Raw genomic sequence first — 21,634 nt, forward strand, 5'->3', positions numbered from 1 at the left:
GAAGATATTATTTTAAGTATAATTTTATAGAGATACTAGCGGACGCGCGCAGCTTCGCTTGCGTAATTAGGGGTGAATTCTATTAAGCCACGACACATGTGTTCAATGAAATATTTTTAAGAGTCTAAATTTCAAATTTTATAAAAATCGGTGGCGATTTAAAGATTTTTCCATACAAACTTTCAACCCCTTATTTGCACCCTTAATTGAAGAGTTCTAGAAAACCATGAAACACGTATTCAATTAAATACTTTTAAAAATTTAAATTTCAAATTTTATAAAAATCGGTGCCGATTTAATTTTTTTTCCATACAAACTTTGAACCCCTATTTCACCCCTTTAGGGTAAAAATTTTTCAAAATCCCTTCTTAGTGGATGTCCAGATTATGAAAGTAAATATCTGTCTAAATTTCACGTTCCTACGCACAGCGGCTACGGCTGTGCGTGCGTCTTACCTCAGTCAGTGAGGACAAGTCCTTTTGTATATATAGATAACCATGCCCTTTTCAGCATGATGGTATATTTATTAGGTGATATCCAATATTATTAACATTTTCATAGCGTTTTATGGGAATTACACGTTTATGGTGGAGCCGTTAAAGAGGTTTTTGCAAGAACGATCATATCTAACAGCCTTCGATCAACTAACAGCCACAAATGAGAATGTTAGTTAAAGTAAAACATGTGGTTTAATCAAGATGCGTGAGAAGTTAAGTTAGCCCAAATTTTACATTTTCATATATATACATCATATGTAATATATACATGTAGAGGTTCCCAAGTTCCCTAAGCTATAAAAAATTGTGTATTAGCTACTCTAGTTTATATCATTCAAAATTGAATTTTTTGAAATTACTTTAATTATATTTATTGAAAACCCAGAAAATAGTAAAGAAATGAACTTAATATTTTATTTCCTCAAGAGGGAATCAAACTCACTTCCTGTGGCGTTTACAGTCATACTCTTGTGCCACTGCGTTAGGACTGACCTCAATAAATACTAACTAAAAATATAAAAAACAATAAAATTTATGTATATTACAATAAAAACTGTCGTCTTCACATTATAAGAATTAGGTTATAAATAAGTGGCGTGGGAAAGTGATCTTTCTGGTATATTCACAAAAGGCTACGCGACACAATTAGAGAGAAAGCCGCTCAGATAAATTACATCGATTCGAGAACTAGTTTTGTCATAATTTATTATAATATTATAAATTTAAGTTTTTTTTTTTCATATTAAGCTTAACACATATGAAATGGCTCATTTAAAAATATTAATACCACATCGTTGCGTGAACTAAAAAACGTAAAATCCCGTTATTTTCCGTTCGCGTAATAATTTTGACATAGGATGTATCGAATCTTAGTGTTCCCTTGCACTCTCTAAGCTACCAAAATTAGAACCACATGCCAAATTACAATCGTCTAACGCCCGAAATTAATAATGTATCTCCGATCTCCAGTTAACGTCCATCTTGGAATGTTCGACATATCTATCCAATCTCTAACCTGCATGCCAATAACCATTCCGGATAATGTCAACTTATCATCAAAAGTGGATTGGAGGGCCCTCCCTGCGGTAACGATAGTTTCGTTTTACGTATCTTTTTTTAATTAACAAAATCCTAATATATATGCTAAATTAAATTTAAAATTAATTATTATTACTTATAAAAGTCCTATAAAAACTATTTTTAATAAAATAATAAATCTTTAAGTCCCAAAATATTAAAAAAAGAATAAAAATTAATAATATTAAAACACTTTTTAAAACTTAATGCAATGTGCTTAGGTGCGTACAATGGAACTTGAACATGTCATTTTGACAGCATATGTTTTTATAATATAATAATTAATTGTTAGTTTTAAGATACTTTATTCCTAACCCATTTTCATGTATAAATTATTAAACATAACTTGAAACGCCATAAAATTACAACTAAACTGAACTAAAGATAATTATTTTAATTTCATTAATGGAGTCCGGCATAGTAAGGTAAGTATCGTATGTATTCATAATTTTGTTTATTAAGTTTATATATACATGCGAAAAATTATATAAAGGCGTTAGCCTCTATAGAATTTTTGAATTCATTATAATATTAATATCGTTTTGCTTGGCTATTTCAATTTCATATTGTTTATTGCTACATTGGATAACAAAGAATAAAATTTGAGATTAAGTGCAAGATTATTATTTTAACTTATATTGATGAATGCTTTATTGAACAATGAACTAATAAATACTTTATTTTTTTCAGTAAAAACAAAACAGTGATTGCAAGAAATTCACTAAATATTTTGTAGCTTATAAGAAATGTATGGAGAATAAAGGTGATAAAATTACTAAACATGGAGCAAGCTAGAATTAAGAAATAAAAAATATTTATATAAAGAGACAAATAAAAAAATAGGTTACATTTTTTTAATAATAAAAAAATTACAATACACATTGTTTTCCTTATTCACCCCCAAAAACAAGTAAAACTATGATTAACCAACAATCTTCTCACTTAAGTAATTAATAAATATAAAATATTTGAATAATTATTCATCTTATAAAACAATTATTTACATCCTTTCTGTGATATCTTATATTGCAGCGCTGTCCTCATTATCTATCATGTCATGAAGGTATTTCCATCCCTGGTACTTCCTCCAAATTAAGATCTCTGCAAATGGAGTGCCATAATATGAAATTATCTTGCAAATGTTCTAAAAATATAAAATTTCTATATTAGGTATATAATTCATGAATATTAATAAGTTTAATACTATTTACACATCATACTAATAAATTATAATAAGTTTTTTTTTTATATGGTCCATCCCCTTTTTTCCATACCATAGGTAATATTAGGTTAACATAATATCTTTCTATTATGTTCCTGGTTTAATATATGCTTGCTTGCAGCTTTGCTTTAGTACTTGGATTAAGAACTTGTGTTAATAAATATGGTCTATTTGGTACTTTACTTCCATTGATTACCATAATGTCTTGCATCACATTTTGCTGCCTATAATAAAATATAAAATATTATTTTACAAATATATGAGATAGTAATTTGGAAAATCAGCAACTGAAATTAATAAGCCCAGAGCTCAAATTAAGAAATGAAATGGTAATTAGTAACTGAGATTAAGTATACAAAAAAAAATTTCCATAATTTGCCTGCTTTTGTAAAGAAAACTTTATATAACTTAATAATACTCACATGGCGATTAAACACATAAGTGTTCGAGTGCAATCAATTGCAGCAATAACTCCAGGAAAGGCACCAACTTGATAGAAGTTTTTAGCACTCTCTTGATATATTTTTATATGCTCACTGCCTATATTTGTAATTGCTGACACTGACTACATAACACTATCATTACTATCACTCGAAGAAATGTCACTCCACATATTTATTTACTTTAAAAATCAAATATAATATAAATGCAATTTTGCAATCCGGGGATATGATAAAGTAAACCCCAAAATATGTCGTTTTTGCTGTCATTTTTGCTATCCACAGTAATGTCAAAATGGACAGATCGTTTATTGGCACGCACAAGCTGTAATTTTCATACAAAGTTCCCTCTTCATCTCCAGTTAGTCCTCCCAACGATAGATTGAAGTTAAAGATTGAAAATGAAGTACTTCGATAGGTTATTGGCAAGCTAAACTCAAAAAATAGATTGATATTTTAATATATGGTAGCAATTTATGGATTAGGATCGATTATTAACATTGGGCGTATGTCACTGATAATGATACCAACTGATAATGATTTTACTGAACATAATCTAATATTCCCGCTGTATTCCGCGTGTACTCTCCTCATCCTACTTTCCGTCAAATTTAGGAAGCATTGTGTGTTAGAGTGGCGGAACCCGCTTTTGCCTCGACACAGCGAAGAAATGAAAATACTAAATATTTTATTTCCTTGAGTGGGAATCGAAGCTACAGTCTGTCTCGTTTTCAGTAACAAGCTTGAACCACTGCGCCATGACTGATCCCAAAAAAATCCATACAATTATTTAATTAATATTTTCGTAATGGTATGGCATCAGATATAAAGGCTATTTTTATTTAAGTCCACAAATTCGTCGCTTAAGAGGTCTATCAGTGACTCAGTAACAGAAAAAAATATTTATATAGATATATATAAATATATAAATTTCCGGTATTTTAACACAAAAAAAATATTCACAGTGCACAGCCTCAAATCTCAAAGAGAAAGTTCTTAAATTGTAAGTAAGCCACTGAATATAACAGTTTGCTCCACTTTTAACTTCACTCGAACTCGAACTCATCTTAATTTCATTACATTAACATTAACATAAAGAACTAAGAACATTTTAAATACTTTAAATATTCTTCGTTGCCATTTCCTTTATTTAATGTTTAAGTCTATCATTTTAAAATTATATTTAGTGAAAATTGAATATCTTGAATCCCTTTTTATTTAGTCATGCTGTCGTGGTGAAATGGGATATCCTGTGACTAAAACGAGGGTTGTGGGTTCATTTACTCCACACCTCCACCACTTCACACGCAATGCTGGAAAAAGCCTGAAACTGCTTTTTTTTGTATCAACTGCAGACGCTATATCTATCAATTCTATTTCGAAATGTTTTTTTAGTAATTTTTAGTATTATTTTTTGCTAGCTCTGAGCACACATGTATATAATAAAATTCCACAGTGTATTCTAGATTTGCCACTTCCGTAAAAAGTAAAAAAAAATCTGACAAGTAAAGCTTATTACACTGTTCAAGAATACTTAGAGAACAAACATGTATGGAATTAATGTCTATTGAATGTAATGCAGGATAGCTGCCAACTAATGTAATAGATTGTACCATTGATTTTGAAAAGAGTAACTGTTGAGTTTCTTGCCGGCTCTTCTCAGCAGAACTGCCTTCCGAACCGGTGGTAGCTTTTTGTTCATATGTTCATTCGACAATTCAAAAGTGCTTATTATAAGTTTATTTGAATAAAGAATATTTTGAATTTGAAAGCTAATACAAAACGTCTCTAAATGAAACTAAAAGTGGAGAACAGAATAATATACCACTAAGCCCTCTACGCTAAACATTGTGCAAAATACCTAAAGAAAATATTGTTATTCTAAGTTATTGAAGATATGAATAAATATTATGGATACTTCGAAAAGAAATGAAAGTAGAGCTGCTAACGAGCGTATTAAGCCGGGGTCACGGCCGTAACACCGATAACGGTCGATGACCTTTATGATAATGTTTAAATTTTACTTTGTTTAGCGTGATAAGAGTAAGTTAATGATAAAAAGGAATAGTTTTACGCTGTATCCCGCATAGCGGGATAGACAAAGGGATTTAAGTGTGAAGATACTCTACTTTATGCCCGAATTGAGATTTTAAGCAAATTTAGATCTTATTTGAACTATTTTCGTTAAAAATACAAAAATATAACAAAAAACGTGCTATCAAAGACTAAAAAAAGTAAACACAGAAGTGGCAAATTGAATTCGCATTCGTTAGAGCCTGTGACTTCAACTCTTGAATCTATTACCGCAGTCTCTCCCTGAAGTCCTCTCAGAGGATGCGAAAAATAAATTACGCTGAGCACCTTGTTAGCCATATCTGTCTTACGAGTGTTTCGTTACCACGAATAAACCAGCTGGAGTTTAGGTTTTTAGAGAATTAAAGATAAAGTTCTCTCTGGTACTTATTTTAAGTAAAAAATACATTTGCATGAAAAATATTTTACACATTTAATATTAATAAGGCTGTTGTGGATTCGATTCCCACTTGAGGGAATGAAATAAGTAATATATTTATTTTCCTTGCTTTGGTAACGAGGTAAAGCGCTGCTTTGAGATTCGCACTACTCAACACGGAAAGCTTCCAGAATACGGCGCTAAGGGGGAACGGAAATGTCCTAATCGGAATGGAATGTCTCAACACTAGATTCCCAGGTTCCCTCTGCCTATCCCGCTACGTGCGGAACACTGCGTGAAGCTAAAAAAATACTATTATAAAAACTGGGCCAATCAAAGTTATCATATAAATAGAGAACGGAATATTTTACCACTTGGTTTTCTCGCAGGAAACTATAAAAAATATTAAATAATAATATAAAAGATACATGCCCTTTTACCAATATAACCTTGTCTCTAATTAATCAACTAAATTAATAATTTTAATCAAAGGCGTTCTATTAGAAGTAATGAGGTTAAACTCTTGTTCGTTACATCAAACCAAGTAATATGTAACACTTAACAGTTCAATAGTTCCAGAGTATAAACTACATTTAAGTACACATAATAGAGTTTTAAGTTAAGTATTAAATTTGTCTTCAAGCATCTTCTATATTTTACGAACCAAAGAGAATGTCGTAATATCACTCTTTTTTTAATAAAGTAGGATAAGCAGAGGGAACCTAGTGTTAAGGCACTCCGTTCCCACATTCCATCGACTTTAAAAACAAACGAAAACAATTTTAAAAATTAAAAATTCTTTAATAAATATGGAACCCACCACGTGTTCAGTTAGACATTTCATTCCCAATTAATAAAAAGATGTCTCTATCTTTAGGTCTCTGATTTAGTGATCTTTCTTTTTACAGAATTTTAAAATAAAACTGTAAAGCTTTCCTAGCCCCAGTGTAGTAAGTCGCTGGGTTTTTTCGTTTTCAACAGTCACGATATCATCATTATTTCTTGTAAAATGTAGAGCAAAGAATGTTTCTCTACGAGAGAAATTTGTTGTATTGCCATATTATACTCTCAACTTAATGGCCGACAAACTGTATGATACTTTTGGAAAATAGAGCTACTTTTATAAGCTGAATCCTTGGCTTTATTTTTCGCGGATAAATAAATAGGAGAAAACTGAGAAATTATATAAAAGAAATAGCGTAACTTAACACCTCGTTTTATCTTCTTACCGGAGCGATAAAATCAAAATATATATTATATTTTTTTATTTCAAACATTAAATTATATTTTTAGGTCACGGGTTCAATTTTAAGTAGTACGTTCAACAACTTCGAATATATTTATCATCTCGCATCGAAATGAAGATATTTTAAATTTCTAATGAAATTATTCCACCATTCACCGCAGTTTTAATTAGCGTCTACGTACAGTGGAGTCTTTGCATATTAATGCTCAGTTTGCTCTCGATATAACGACTCTATAAGATTTGACACTGTTATTTTACTTTAATAGAACTGTAAAGGCCAGTCTTGGCGTAGAGACACAAGTTTGACTATAAGCGAGACAGGTTGTGGGTTCGATCCTCACCCGAGGAAATTAAATATTTATTTAAATTTATATTGAAAATATTTCTTCTCTATGATATCGAGGCAAAGTGCGGCGTTGTATTCCGCCATTCAACACGCAATACCTCCGGGAATCGGTGGAAAGTGGTGAGTGGAGTCCATTTAAATCTACATGCGGGATACAGCATGAAGCAGATTTGATTTGATTTATTTCAGTGTAAAAGAATTGTTAATTGAGACATCATTATTATGTACATATAATATGTAAACTATATTCTTATAGAAAATAAACATTATTTTTAATTAAAAGCGAAACTCTCGTGCTTCATTCGGATAAAGCTAACTGAAAAATTGTTATTATTATTTTGAAAGTTAGCTATCGTGGAGTACGAGCATAGTTTAGTTTTTTAGGTAACTGAAAAACTGAAATGGAACTTCCACAATGTAGCGAAAGTGGGGAACGGAGTATTTTAACACTAGTTTCCCTCTACCCTACTATCTGCAGGATACATAGTGAAGCTAAAAAAAGAGTAAATTCCATTAAAAAAATCTTAAAGTTAGTCTAAATATATTCTCCATGAACACTTTGGCGAACTCTTTCACAAAATCTCAAGGAAGGAAGGTGACGAAATTCTCAAATTGATTGCTTGGGAGCTGTCAGTGACAGGTACTAATGCTACGCTCAACAGGTGCGGCGTATGGTACTATTTGTCTACGTCACACACCCTCTGCTAATTGATGATGTAGAGTTAGCAAAATAATATGAAAAAATATGTCTTATTTTAGTAATTAATATGAAATAAGCTAATTTCTTTAGTAATCAAAAAAGAAATAAAAAAAACGGCTCTATAAAAACTGAAAAGACAAAGTCAAACCCTGTTGTTTTAAATTTTGTCAAATCTAATACTGAACAATTACACCACTAAAATAATTTTGTAATCGACAAATATTTAATTTTACACGGGAATTCCTTTAAGTTTTAATTGATTTAAGCGTAAGATTATTTTTAAACATCTATTCAAAGATATCCCATTCAACATAATTCGTTGTTTTTTTTTCATTTTCACAATAAGACGTGTGGTTGTAGCTGTGATGAATGAAGAAACTATAGTCATATCTTTCATAATATTCACAAGGTTAAGAATTTAGAATCATCAAAATAGGTCAACCCGTTTGGTCTCGACAACGACACACATACATAGACTGGTAAACACATTACTCTCCTTTCAGTCGCGCTATCAAGTAAAAATATTAAAACTTAACAATATCAGCATATTCGATGATATTACAAAACAAATAAAAGTTTATATGGAACAAACATAATGAAGTTATAAATATTTCTTATATAATTGTAAGTAAAATACGTATTTTATTAATACATCAAATATTTGATATGTCGTGTACGTTCCAAGTTACTTTATTTATATAAAACTTGTATATTGCTTATAAAAACTAATAGAAATCAACCTCTTCGATCAAGAATTCGCTATTATATACGTTTCTATTCACATATATGAATAGTTTACTTCAAGTAAGGTCAGAATAAAAAAAATTGAAAGTTGAAACAGAAATTTCGGAATACACAAACGAGAACACAATAATATTTTTGCATATTTTTTAAATACAAACAAGTACTCAAGAAATAATTTAAGCCTGCTGTAATAGGAACTACGACTCTATATATATTATGTTAATAATACTATATGAAATAAACTATACAACAAATAATTATCTTCTAACATAAAGCTTTTACTATTAAATTAAAAAGCGCTTTCCGCGTATCCCGCATATAGCAACCCTTTTCTGCTTTTTTTACACATTTTTGCCTTTAAATAACAAAAAAATATTAAATATATATAATACATTTTTTCTATCAAATTTTATTTGCTGCTGCCACTACAAGGACTGATTGCAAAAAACTGAAGCGTAAAATTACGAAAAGAAAGCTTAGATATTGTCATTTTTATATACAAGCCGTATTATACGTGATGCGAGCACATAGAGCTGACTCAGTGATGTATTAGTACTGTCAACCTATGAAGTAAACATTTTAGAGAATGGTTTCCCATATCTTATGTAATGTTGAAGATAGACAATTTTTATAATATTTTCTTTATTCTTTACTTTTATTCTGTTATATTAATTATTTAGGTTAGATTATACGAGTTATTTCTCGTAATTTAGTATAATTAAGTAAAAAAGCGATTCGAAGGAGAGGGAAGGTTTTAAAATAAAAAGTTTCTCTCTAGTTTTTCTAGTTTTTCTCTAAAAACTATAATAAAATGTATATCCTCTTCCTCTATGTCCTATCTTATTGTACTACTAGCGGACCCGGACGCGGCTACGCCTGCTTGAAATATAAGCATATAATTTCTATAGCAATATAATTTCAATCTAGATGAAATGCTAAAAGCGACTATTATATTTATTTTCATAAGGATGAATATCAAAATGACGAGGTAACGAACGCGGTCGCGTAGCGACGACGGTTGTTATTGACATGGCAGAATAAATTGCATGTCAAATTAGAAAGTATTTTAATTTATTAGTATATATGTGTAATGTAATATTATATAGCCTATAGCACTTCTGAAGAATGCAGCTTTCATACAAAACAAAAACAAAGTAAATCGGACCAGTAGATCCAGAGATCTTAGCGTTCAAACAAACAAACAAACAAACAAACAAACAAACTCTTCCGCTTTATTATATTAGTATAGATTACCATAGATGAATTATATTTTACTTTTTATATAAAATTCACAACTCCCAAATATTATGGATCTAGAACTGGTTACTCGTCGATATAACAGGAAAACATTCAAAATAATCAATTACTCTTCTTGTTAATAAAAACTATATAAGCACAATATAGTCTTAATTATAAAAAACTATTTTGTATAAAGAAAAATACGTGGATTCGGACCAAAAAACTAGTATAGACCACGTGTACAAAAAACGTATAAATAATTCATTCTTAGAAGTATGCCACTTAAGTGAGGTTACGAAATAACCAAGCAAAAAAGTTTTAACAATACGTTTGAAATAAAAAAAGTAAATAATTACCTAATAGTCTGAGGTCGAAGGAAAGACAATTGATGAATTATGCTCTTTTTGTACAGACTATGTCTTTAACTTAAAGCACCGAGTCTTTGTGTAGTGGTCATATATAAATTATATTGTTTTTTTTTTAAGCACTAATTAAGTATATATTTTTTATATACATAGTCAATTTAAAGATTCTCTAAATCTATACTAAAATTTTTGAAACGACGAGTTTATTTGCTTGCGCTAATCTCAGGAACTGCTGGTTCTTATTAATGTCTTCACAACATTCAAATGACGATTCTTTACAAGTACCAAAATTTTTTATGTTTTTTTTTATAATAAGGTTTATTTATAGTACAGATTTTTCATTTCAAAATAATCATTTTAATACACTTACTTAGCACTCACTAGTGTCGCTTTATACCAGTAAAAACACCGTACCTGAAACAATAAAATAATTATTATAAATCAAAGATATTTCTATATATACTCTAGTTGTAAATGTTTTAAATATACACACACTTTAAAAAAATACAAACAAAATGTTGCTTCTTTATTACAATAAAGTATTTTTCTTTCTTCTACAAAAAAAACAATCGTCATATTACAAAACACTACTAAAAACATATATTATTTTATTTCTCACCTAATTTTCCTCATATTTTTTCATACAAATTAATATAGTCAGTCAGTAATTATTATCAATCTCTGCCAGAGTTCTAGATAGAGTACAAGGGCGATTATTCACGAACATTTCCCTATAACGACGGATTATTAAATAACGAAAGCAGCTGTGACTTGTCCAATAAATATTCTATTAGATGGAAGTGTCCGGTACTGAAGGAACGATTTAGGGCTGCTTGAGTGTTTCCTGAATATATTTTTAAAATATTGTTATTGAGTAATAATTCTTTTTTATTTTAAGCTCGATGGTTGTAGGTTCAAGTTCTACTAGAGGGAATCAATTATTTTTTATGGGATAGGATTCAAATATGAATGAACGAAACAAACAGAAGTTTCTTTACACTTTCACATAAAAAATTCTATAAATTTACGTAAAAAAACATCCCTATGAATTTTTAAAGAAAGTAGAATTTCTATTACTTATAATGACATTAAGAGGATCGCTTGAGTGTTCCCAGCAATTACTCCAGTAGTTTGTCTTAAGTTTTCTAAAGTGAAGTGCTTCTTTGTTTTTGATGTATACTCCTTCGTATTTTCTTGGTCTTGTTCTTGTTGAACAATTGAGTAAAATTTTGTTTTTGCTTCACGCTTAGATTACAAATTAAAGAAAATGTTTATATAGAAAGTTTGTTTGAATTTATATACATAGGTCTACTTACTTCAAAATTTCATAATTTAATTCTATATAGCCATTGTATACGAACGAAGTTTACAATAATCGTAATCTTTAAAGTGTTCAATGGCGGTACTCAACGCCGCACTTTGCCTTGAAAATAGATTATTCTATAAATATAATTCAGTTTTATATTTTATAAAAATAGTTACTGAATTTTAATTATTATTATTTATATTGAGGCGTTTCTTAGCGCAGAGGTACAAGAGTGCGACTGTAAAACCGACGTTTATTGGTTCGAATCCCACTCGAAAGTATGATATAATTTCATTTCCCATTGTCTCGATATTTTGGCAGTGTATGGGGAACAGAGTGTCTTAACTCTACATATCCTCTACATACACTGCTAGGCTATTACATAAAACAGCACAATCATTCCATGTACGCATTATAAGAACACTAACTCTGCTGCATCTCATCGGCGTCAAATGTATGTAGATTGGTTAAATAAGCTTTTATTATAGTTTTTAACTAGCTTCCTGACTTGTCCCTTAAAATAATGATAGACATGATTGGAAGGATGCGATGATACAATTGATCAATGTGATTGCATCCGCCTATACTTGTATAAGGGGCGTCTTCGTTGTTAACAATCGATCGGGAATAAACCAGATGATATCTAGAGATTTGTGATGCTGTGCTGGAACTTTTTGTCAATTATAGGATATCTGGAGTTATATAGTCGAAGAATATGTTTGGTTGGACGTGCTAATGTTAGAAACTAGTGGTGTATGTGGTCAACGGTCTAAGAAACTTAGAATGTGATATATGTGACCACGCGGGCAGGGCTGCAGGTATTGCTAGTATGTAAATAAATATTTAATTTTACTCTACTATGTTACTCTAACATGAAAAGGTATTTATTTATTTTTATAATATAAATTTTTTTGCTTCCCGCAGATAGCAGGCTAGGCAAAGGATACTTGTGAACCTAGTGTTAAGTAGTGTTGCATTTATAATCGTAAGTTTGTGGCTCTATGCCATGATGCCCTAAAAGGTTAATTACCTTTTAGGGCATCATTTAATTAATATTATTAAACTATAAAAAAGGCATATTTTCATATATATTTCGGCACTCAAAAACAATATAAATCAGATTCCACTCACCTTCAATTACTAACACTTACATACCATATATATCTACATAACATAAAAATTTCACGGTAATCTTAGAGGAAAAAAGGAAAATATGTACAATATATATGATGGGAAAAAATGAGCTGTCAGTAACGTAGACGCCTATTGTCGGTATAGAGTTAACAATGCCTTTAGAGCGTGTGTATCGTACGAACACTACTATTCTATATAATAGTATAGAATTTGTTAAATTTCATGGTCCATCTAATATACTATGGAACGCGATCTATAGGAGCTTTTTTTTAGATTTCCTCGAACACACTAATCTCAGGAACTACGGTTTGTATGGAAATGTTATTTTTGTGTTGGTCCACTTATCTATGGTCCATTTATCTAGGAAGGCTATAGGCTATATTACTTAGCGTTAATCGACGTAGCCCACTATACCTAAAATCAATAAGAATATCATTGAGGTACTCCTGGCACAGTCAATCAACGTCTGACTGTATACGCGATGTTTGTAGGTTCGATCCCTAATAAGGAGAATAATTAGATTTTTTCAGGACAGCGATAAGTGTTTTCACTCAATTTTCATTCACATACAGAATTCACATATGTATATCCTTAAATTACTTACACACAATAACATATACAACAAAGTAAACCCCCAAAAGCACAAGTGTAAATAAGAAATATTTATAGCACGCAATTCCAAGGGATATATTATACCCTTAAGAGTTCCCTAGAAATTTATTAAGAAGAAAGGCAGAAAATAAACTAAACTATACCAATTTCAACCTACACTAGTTCATAGTACTGGCAGTCAGTAAAACTAAGCAGTTAACTAGGATTGTTTCCAGTAATCGTCGCTATCTCGAGCCGCAAACCAGCCACTACGGCAACTACCCCCCAACTTGCAAGCTCCCTAAACCTACAGTCTTATTATTGGTGTTGCTATAGATGTTTATGTTAGGTAGTTTAGTTACGTTAGCTAGCTATACGTGACAGGTTCTGGGTTCGATTCCCACTCAAGAAAATGAAAATTTTAATATTTTTCATTTCCTCGCTTTGGTAACGCGGCGTTGAAGCAACCCAATTCAATGCCTCTAAAATTCGGCGAAAACCTGGAAATGGAACTGTCGTGTCGTTAAACACTTAGTTACCAGTTCGCACCCTCTGAATGCCTGGCTATGTGCGGGAAACAGCGTAAAGAGTAATGTAATAATAGCTGTCTTCTGCAATTCTTAAAATTTATTAAAATGGACCGCGTAAGAATTTTGAGAAATTCTTTCTTAATTGCTCGCCTACATTTCCAAATCTACATACGCACCAAATTTCATATTTCTCAGTTATTTATTGAATATCACAAGGTTCCCTCTGTACATAAAAAACATGCTCCTATTAAGTTATTAATAGCTACAAAAGAAACACCAGGAAAGTTGTTAAAGAGAAAATATCTTAATTCCATACGTTTATAAAAAGTATTGGAAAGCGGATATTTTCCGTAAGCATCATGTTATACGGCGGTAGAGCAATAAAATGTCTCTATTAGGAATTTATTTTTATTGAATTCATATGTAGTATTAGTATGCGATCACTTTTATTTCTTTTTAGGAAATTTGAAATTTATTAGGCAATTTTCTGGTAATTGAGATCACAATCATTTTTTCAGTTCTACTTCTTCTTTGGCTTCTGGAAAATTCTGAAGCCTAAAAGAACATTTTTTAACCTTACTAATCATTCGATATCGAGTCAATGATTTAATTATTCTTTGTTTATGTGGACTTAAAAACGTAAAATATAAAATCCCTATTTTTACATTCTCCTAGTGATATTTTCTTTGTGCTCCCTTACTCTAACTCTAACCTTTTATGCAAAATTTCAACCTCGCAAGTTCAGTATCTTCGTCCGTGCGTCGTCTGTCAATTACTCAGTAATGAAAGGACATTGTATAACAGAAATGCTAGAGACAATATATTATCTACATATCATATTGAGGCCAGTCGTGGAGCAGAGGCACAAGCGTGCGTTACACGTTCTGGGTTCGATTCCCACTCGAAGAAATGAAATAGTTAATATTCATTTCCTCGCTCTGTAACGAGACAAAAGCGAGCAACTTGGCGGAAATTGAAGAAGGATAGTGTCATAATGGAAACGAAGAGTCTTAACACTAGGTTTCCAGAAGTTATAAGCGGAAAACTAAAAAAAAGTATTATAATGATTATAGCAAGCCACAAGTAATGAACGAGGTTTATCCAACACAGCTATACATACGTATTTCCTTCAAGTGCAAACACATAATAGTTCGTTGTGATGCACTTAATTAAGATATTGCGCGGGTCCCGTTGCCCATTCCCTGAGCTCATCTCTCCATTAACTCTTGTCATTTTGATATCCACTCTATTTTTTGGAGATAAGACTCATTTTTGTGTGATTTTTTACAATATTTGCATACAGTGTCCAGTGGGTCTTTGATGTTTTAATACTGGGTATTAAATAATGTTAGACGTGTAGGGTAGTTGGAGAATGTTTTTTTTATATGTATTTTTTAATATGTGGGTTCAAATCCTGATATAAAAAGTTTAAAATACTAAATTTTTCTTTACTAAACAACCAGCTCTATCAGAAAATGGAAATTTTAGAAAAAAAATTGTATATTAATAAGGTAAATTAAAAAATGAAAAAAATCATTTTTTTTCAGCTTCATGCAGAGAATCGGAAAACATAGTGTTAAGACACTCCGCTCCAATTTTGGAGGCATTGCGTGTTGAATGGCGAAACTCAGCGCCGTTATCAGTTTCCATTTTATACAATATCATTATGGAAATCGAACCTCTATCCCATATTTGTCCACACATGTTTAACAATTTTTCAATACAATCCACGGTCCTACAATCAAGTAGAGTACTAATTAGCGTACAGACTCCCATACTCACTAATCAAAGGTAGCTCGCCTTCACCTCCACCTGTTTGGAGTGTGTCAGCTTCAAGTGGTCTGGCTATTCCTTTATTGGGTATAGATCTAAATATTTTTAGTTATATTGCTTGCATAATATTTTTTTTAGAAACTTGGATGGCTGTTAAAAGTTGCGGGTTCAAATACCGTTATTATTTTATTTTTTTTTTTAAGTGTGGAATTACACTTTAAATAGATTAAAAGAAGTATTTGCATAGTCATTGTAACGCTTATATCTAATGGCTACGAGTCTCTTTTGATGCAGAATAATAGGAGTAGTTTTGGATAATATTTCTTACTTTAACTGAAACAAATAGCATAACATGATTTTTTTCGAATTTAAGATAGGTTCACTTTTGGTTTATTATGGTCTTTAACCAGCACAAAATGACACATTTTACCAGTCATTTTAAAAACGCTACAACAAAATTGTAATTAAATTCCAAGTAAATTAGCATTTATATAATTAATTGTGGGGTAACTTGGAGCAAAGACGCTCTTTCGGCGAGAGTTAGACGCCACGTGTAAATATTTGTAGGTCCTGTTGACGTTTGAAACTCAAATATCGTCATTTTGCTCACGACTGTTGCTTTTACTGTGACGAATGTGTTTTACAAAATACTGTAATTTCATATAGAAATTTCTGTCTGGTATTATAAAATGCAGCGTTGAGCTACGCTGCTCAATGTTTAACATCTCGAATTTGGGTGGAAAGTCGAGAACGCAGTTTTCAATAAAAATGTTAAAATTTCCAAGGATCTATATGAGTCAATTGTTGTGGAGTAGAACGTTAAGCTGAAGGTCTCTACGAATTGAATAATTAATTAGTAGAGTAAGTTGAGTCTCATAGATTAGCGGTGTTAAACACCGCACTCTAATTTATGTGGCTTACATTTTATAAAATCTTTCTATAGAATAAGTATCATTTTTTACAGAATATTATCCTTTTATCATCTTATGAAAGGATTTCTTATCACAACCAAACATAACTAGCCAAAGAAAGGAAGTAAGCTCAAAGAATAACTAACTCAAAGCTTTACATTTCATATAACATCAATACGGCTATTGCTTTTAGTAAAAATGGAGCCAGTATAAAATTTAAATATAGTCCACTCTACCGAGCTTCAAAGGTCTAGTGCGGAAATTAAATAAATTCGCGTCCAGACATCGGATACTGTAGTTCCCCTTACATTTTCACCCTTTCGAATATATCTGTTGAATATTTATTTTATAATACTGATTTAGGGACATCAAATGAAAATGGTTCAGTTGTCGCAAAGTTGGAACCTTAAATTATTACACCAGTTAATTGTAACACTACAAGTATTTAATATTAATAAAAAAAAAATAAAAGTTAAGTTTAATTTTCTATTCTAAAATAATTAAGTTAATTTAATATTCGAATTGAATAAGTAACTACCGCTTAATAGAAGTATATAATGAAAACATACAATAAAAGACCATTTATAAAATTATCGACGAAACTTCACACCTTGTAAAGTACAATTTTTATACGACAAGTGTGGAATCGCTAACTGATGTTTATGATCGGTTCGAGCACAGTAAAAAACGTATAGATAAAGATTATTCATGGGCATATATGTATATGGAATTACATATATATATATATTTCTGATTATATGGAAGAAGTTGCAAAAAAATTTAATCAGTCATTCCATTTTCTGTCTGTGCATTATTTTGGAAACGTTAACGAATTCAGTGGTGGTGGTTGATTCTAAATATCCTGGGGGAATTGAAAGTAGAAAAGGCTCAAAGGTATACAACCACATATCATTTTACAAGTTGACGTCATATAATGCAACTATTTATTAAGAAATAGAAAAAAGAAAAGATAGAAGCAAGATTTTTTTTTATTTGTGTAACTTTCGGTTTGTCATTTAAATACAATTAACTGAGAACTGCCTTTACATTCAATTAATAAAATATTTTACAATTTCCTTTGGTAATAGAATACCCGAACATCGTTTTTTCTTAAAAGAGATCTTTTTTTCTTAAAATTTACAAAACACTTAAGTGAATTCTTCGTATAGAATTAACATAAAGTATTATTAAGATCCCCTTTAGACCCGGGAGAATCTAGTAAAAAATATTTTCTTTTAAGGCTCTAATTTGTAGTCAATTGTCATTCAACTCACAGTATTTTCAAAATGGTGAAATCGTTTCAACTTTAGGTTATTTCTGTCTACATAACAAACATAAGCCAGTCGTGGCGCAGGACATAAGCGTGAAACTGTAAACATACCAGGTTACAGGTTCAATTCCCCCTCGAAGGAAGGAAATATTTATAAAATATTTCATATTGATTTTCCTCGCTCTACAATTCGGCGCTCGCTCTATAGTCTATATAAACCGAATACAGTATGATGCTGAAAAAAGTACCAATTTTCCCCATTTATCAAAGTACGCAATGGGAACCTAGACAACATTCCTCAAGTGACCTCATTAGTATATATATAAATAAATAAATAAATAATAATAAATTACCTCAATATTTCTTCATCCATTGTTGTATTATATTCTCATATTGTTCTCCATATCAGAACAAATGAGGGTACAATACCTAAGACGGTACTAAAACACGATGTGCAGATTGTGGATGAACAAAGAGCATTAAATTATAACGTACGAGTATAACATATAGACGCCTTTCTTATCTAAATTAAACGTAGCTGTGAAAATATGTGTATTTTCTCTGGTTTTGGGTCTGTTATTGGTGACATGGTGAATTGGTTATAATTATTTATTTATTTTATCAATTTATTCAAACCTAATAGCTTATTATAATACATACCATATTTTAGTTTCTCCACACACCTCCCAATTTACAAGAAATTGTGTGTTGGCTGGTGGACCTAACTGACGTTCTTTGTCTTGGTTACTAGAGCGAGGAAGTAATTACAATTTATTCCCCCTTAAATCAGAATTGAACTTACAACGCTACGACATCATTTTTCATATAAAAAGATGTTATACATACAAGACTTTATATCAACAAGGAACCGTAGCTTTAAAACCTGTATCTCTCTCTCTCTATCTCTCTCATCTCCATAAACCACCATGGTTGGAGATTACTCCAACAAAAAGCACTAAACCTTTAACAGCTAGCAAAAGGCACACTTTTAGCTTTTCCAAGCAAATCTTAAAGTCAAAATAATGCACAAAGACGCTGACTCGACTCGAAATTTAATGGAAACGTCAGGAGCATTCGCGACTCGCCCCCGGAAGTCTATCGAAACACCCATTAACAGACAACCTTCCTTATAGAATGGATGATTAAATTTGTATACGAAATTATTCACGTTCACTCACTTATCATTTTGTGTTTTGTAGCGTTTTAGTAATCCAATTGTATTAGTTACTGTTTAGCTCTTTCCATCTTAATTCCGGAGAGTGCGTGCCGAGTGGTGGAACTCTACGCTGCGTTTTGTCTATCGCAGCGAGGAAGTGTAAATTTTTTTTTTTTTTTTTTTTTTTTTATTGGTGATAGGCAAGCATTTGTCCGCTATCTCACCTGGTGGTAAGTGACGATGCGGACGAAGGTGGAGCATGCTTGCCTAGGTAGTACCTATTCACTCGTTCCTTAAAGAGGGCCAGGTTATACTTGACGGGGAACAGTTCAGCAGGCAGGGAGTTCCACTCCTTAGCCGTTCGCATTAGGTAGGTGGAGGCGAAGCGCTGCGTACGAAAAGATGGTATATCGACTACGTATGGGTGAAATCCCTGCCTACGTCTACTGTCCCGCAGATAGAAAGGAGAAGAGGGTATTAAGTCATGTAGCGCTGCTGCACACTCTCCGAAATGGATCCTGTAGAAAATCGTCAGGCAAGCTACTTTTCGGCGATGCTCAAGGCTTTGAAGCTTCATTGATGATGATGACAATCGCTGAATTGCCAATAAGCTTCTTGGCGCGATTTTCAATGGAGTCTAGGGTCGCCAGCTGATATTTAGCAGATCCGTCCCAAAGGTGGCAGCAGTACTCCATACTCGATCGGACTTGAGCTTTATAGAGTTGAAGAAGCTGTCCCGGAGTGAAATACTGCCTAACCTTTGATAGGACACCTAGTTTTTTAGCTGCAGTTGTTAATTATTTTATCTGGAATCGAACCTGTAATCAGCCAAATTGACTAAATGGTCATATTTATGGTAATGTTCGCGTGTTTTTTTTTTGTTTACTGCTATACAAAATTGAGGGCAGTCACTGTAAAAGCGACAGGTTGTGAGTTCGATTCCCACTTGAGGACCTTTCTCGCTCTTGTAACAATGCAAAGCGTAGCATTAATAATTAAGTTCCGCTACTTAAAAACAATTTGCTTTTCTCTTCCGGAATTCGACAAAAAGCGGGGAACGGAGAGTCTTAACACTGGGATCCTTTGTACCTGCTATAGACGAAATACAACATAAAACTAAAAAAAACTAAAAATATACAAAATTCATTCGCCATCTAAGTTATTGAACATCTAAGAGCTCATGTGAGTCGGTAAAAACAATACTGAAGCACGTGGCATTTTGTGAAAATAAAATCTACGTCTTCTCCCAGCTAAACAGCTGAAGCTTAAGTATTTTAGAAATCTTTTGAAAATACACAAGAAAATCTTTTGATGATAGCAATAAACTTTCAAGATATTTAAGGTCGAAACATGATGAGATAAGCGTTGTATGGAGGTAGTACAAACTAAGTTAGGAGTAAATTCATTTTGATAAGACACAAAGTTGGCAGTGTCCACGTCCAGCGAAATTAAGGACTTTATAAAGTTTGATTTATGAGTGGATTTTAGAATTATGTTATGTTCCACTTGGAAAATTGGAGACCAGTCGTGGCGCAGTTATGGGTTCGATCCCCACTCGAGGAACTGGGATATTTATTTAAATTCATATATCCATTTCTTCACTCTGGTTCCACGCAATGCTTCCAGAATTCTGTGGAAAGTGGGGAACGGAGTGTATTAACACTAGGTTCCCTCTGCCTAACCTGGTTCCCTCTTTCGCTGCTATGAGCAGGATATAGCGAAGAGCTGAGAAAAATAAAAATAAATATGAAAATATAATACCAAATGTTCTCTTTAATCACAGAAGTCACTTAAGACCGTTATAGCAATAAAAATAACCTCATTGGAATATTTGAATAAAATTAATGGCAGCTAGGCGTATCTAATAAAATAATAAATCGCGTTATTTAAACACAATTTGTGTCAAGCATTTTTTTGTCTAAATATAAGTGTTTTGACTCTCCTATCCAATAAAGAAGGAATCTATTATATAAAATTTGTCTTTATTGGCAGGTGGAATATGGATATGTATTATACTAAAAAGTATTGTAAATGCTGTTTGTTTCCCAATTTAAAATTAATAAATAAATAAAATATGAAGAGAAGTCTAATAAAATACTAAATTCTCGTCATCTGCCGATCTCAACATCAGAAATTCTCAAGAATTGAAAAATAATAACCTGACTTTTCTTCCAGATCCACGCTGTATCCTACATATAGCAAGATAGGCAGATCGAACCTGGAAACCTAGTGTATATAGTAGAAATACTCCACACTAGTCCCCCAGACTGAAAACTTCATCAAATAAAAGACTAGATCTTTGACGTTAAAATCTATGCCATTCTAAAGATATTGCAATATCTCTACAGCACCAATATTACAGAACCAGTTTCCCAATAGCTTCGCAGATGAGTCCGTTGAACCCGACACGGGCACAGTGAATGGTTATGTCAACTTGCGTGCGTTTCTATAGTAAATAAAGAGATCCATCTCGCTGATGCAAGATGCTGATGGGATGCTGACGGAACGATGTACGGTAGCTTTTGTTTGTTTGTATTTCATAAATATTTGTTATATGTGATTTTTTTAACTATTATAACAGGATAGATGTAGTGAAAGCTTAGTGTTAAAACACTCCGTTCTCTACTTTTCGCGT

The 21,634-nt window shown here is 31.8% G+C and overlaps 1 protein-coding gene and 1 long non-coding RNA gene across 2 annotated transcripts in view; both read right to left on the minus strand.

Moving 5' to 3' along the window:
- Positions 1-21,634, minus strand: part of mgl (low-density lipoprotein receptor-related protein megalin) — a 189,434-nt gene that overhangs the window by 107,003 nt on the left and 60,797 nt on the right. The gene's annotated exons all lie outside the window — the stretch shown is intronic.
- LOC146537435 (uncharacterized) lies at positions 2,407-3,486 on the minus strand. Its single transcript, XR_014878123.1, has 2 exons — positions 3,219-3,486; positions 2,407-3,020 (listed from the first exon to the last, which is right to left on the minus strand). It is a non-coding gene; the product is annotated as an uncharacterized LOC146537435 (long non-coding RNA).

The sequence above is a fragment of the Heliconius melpomene genome, chromosome 7, assembly GCF_056956725.1.
Source record: "Heliconius melpomene rosina isolate 202511_hmr_F chromosome 7, ASM5695672v1, whole genome shotgun sequence".
In the NCBI taxonomy this organism is placed as follows: Eukaryota; Metazoa; Arthropoda; class Insecta; order Lepidoptera; family Nymphalidae; genus Heliconius; species Heliconius melpomene.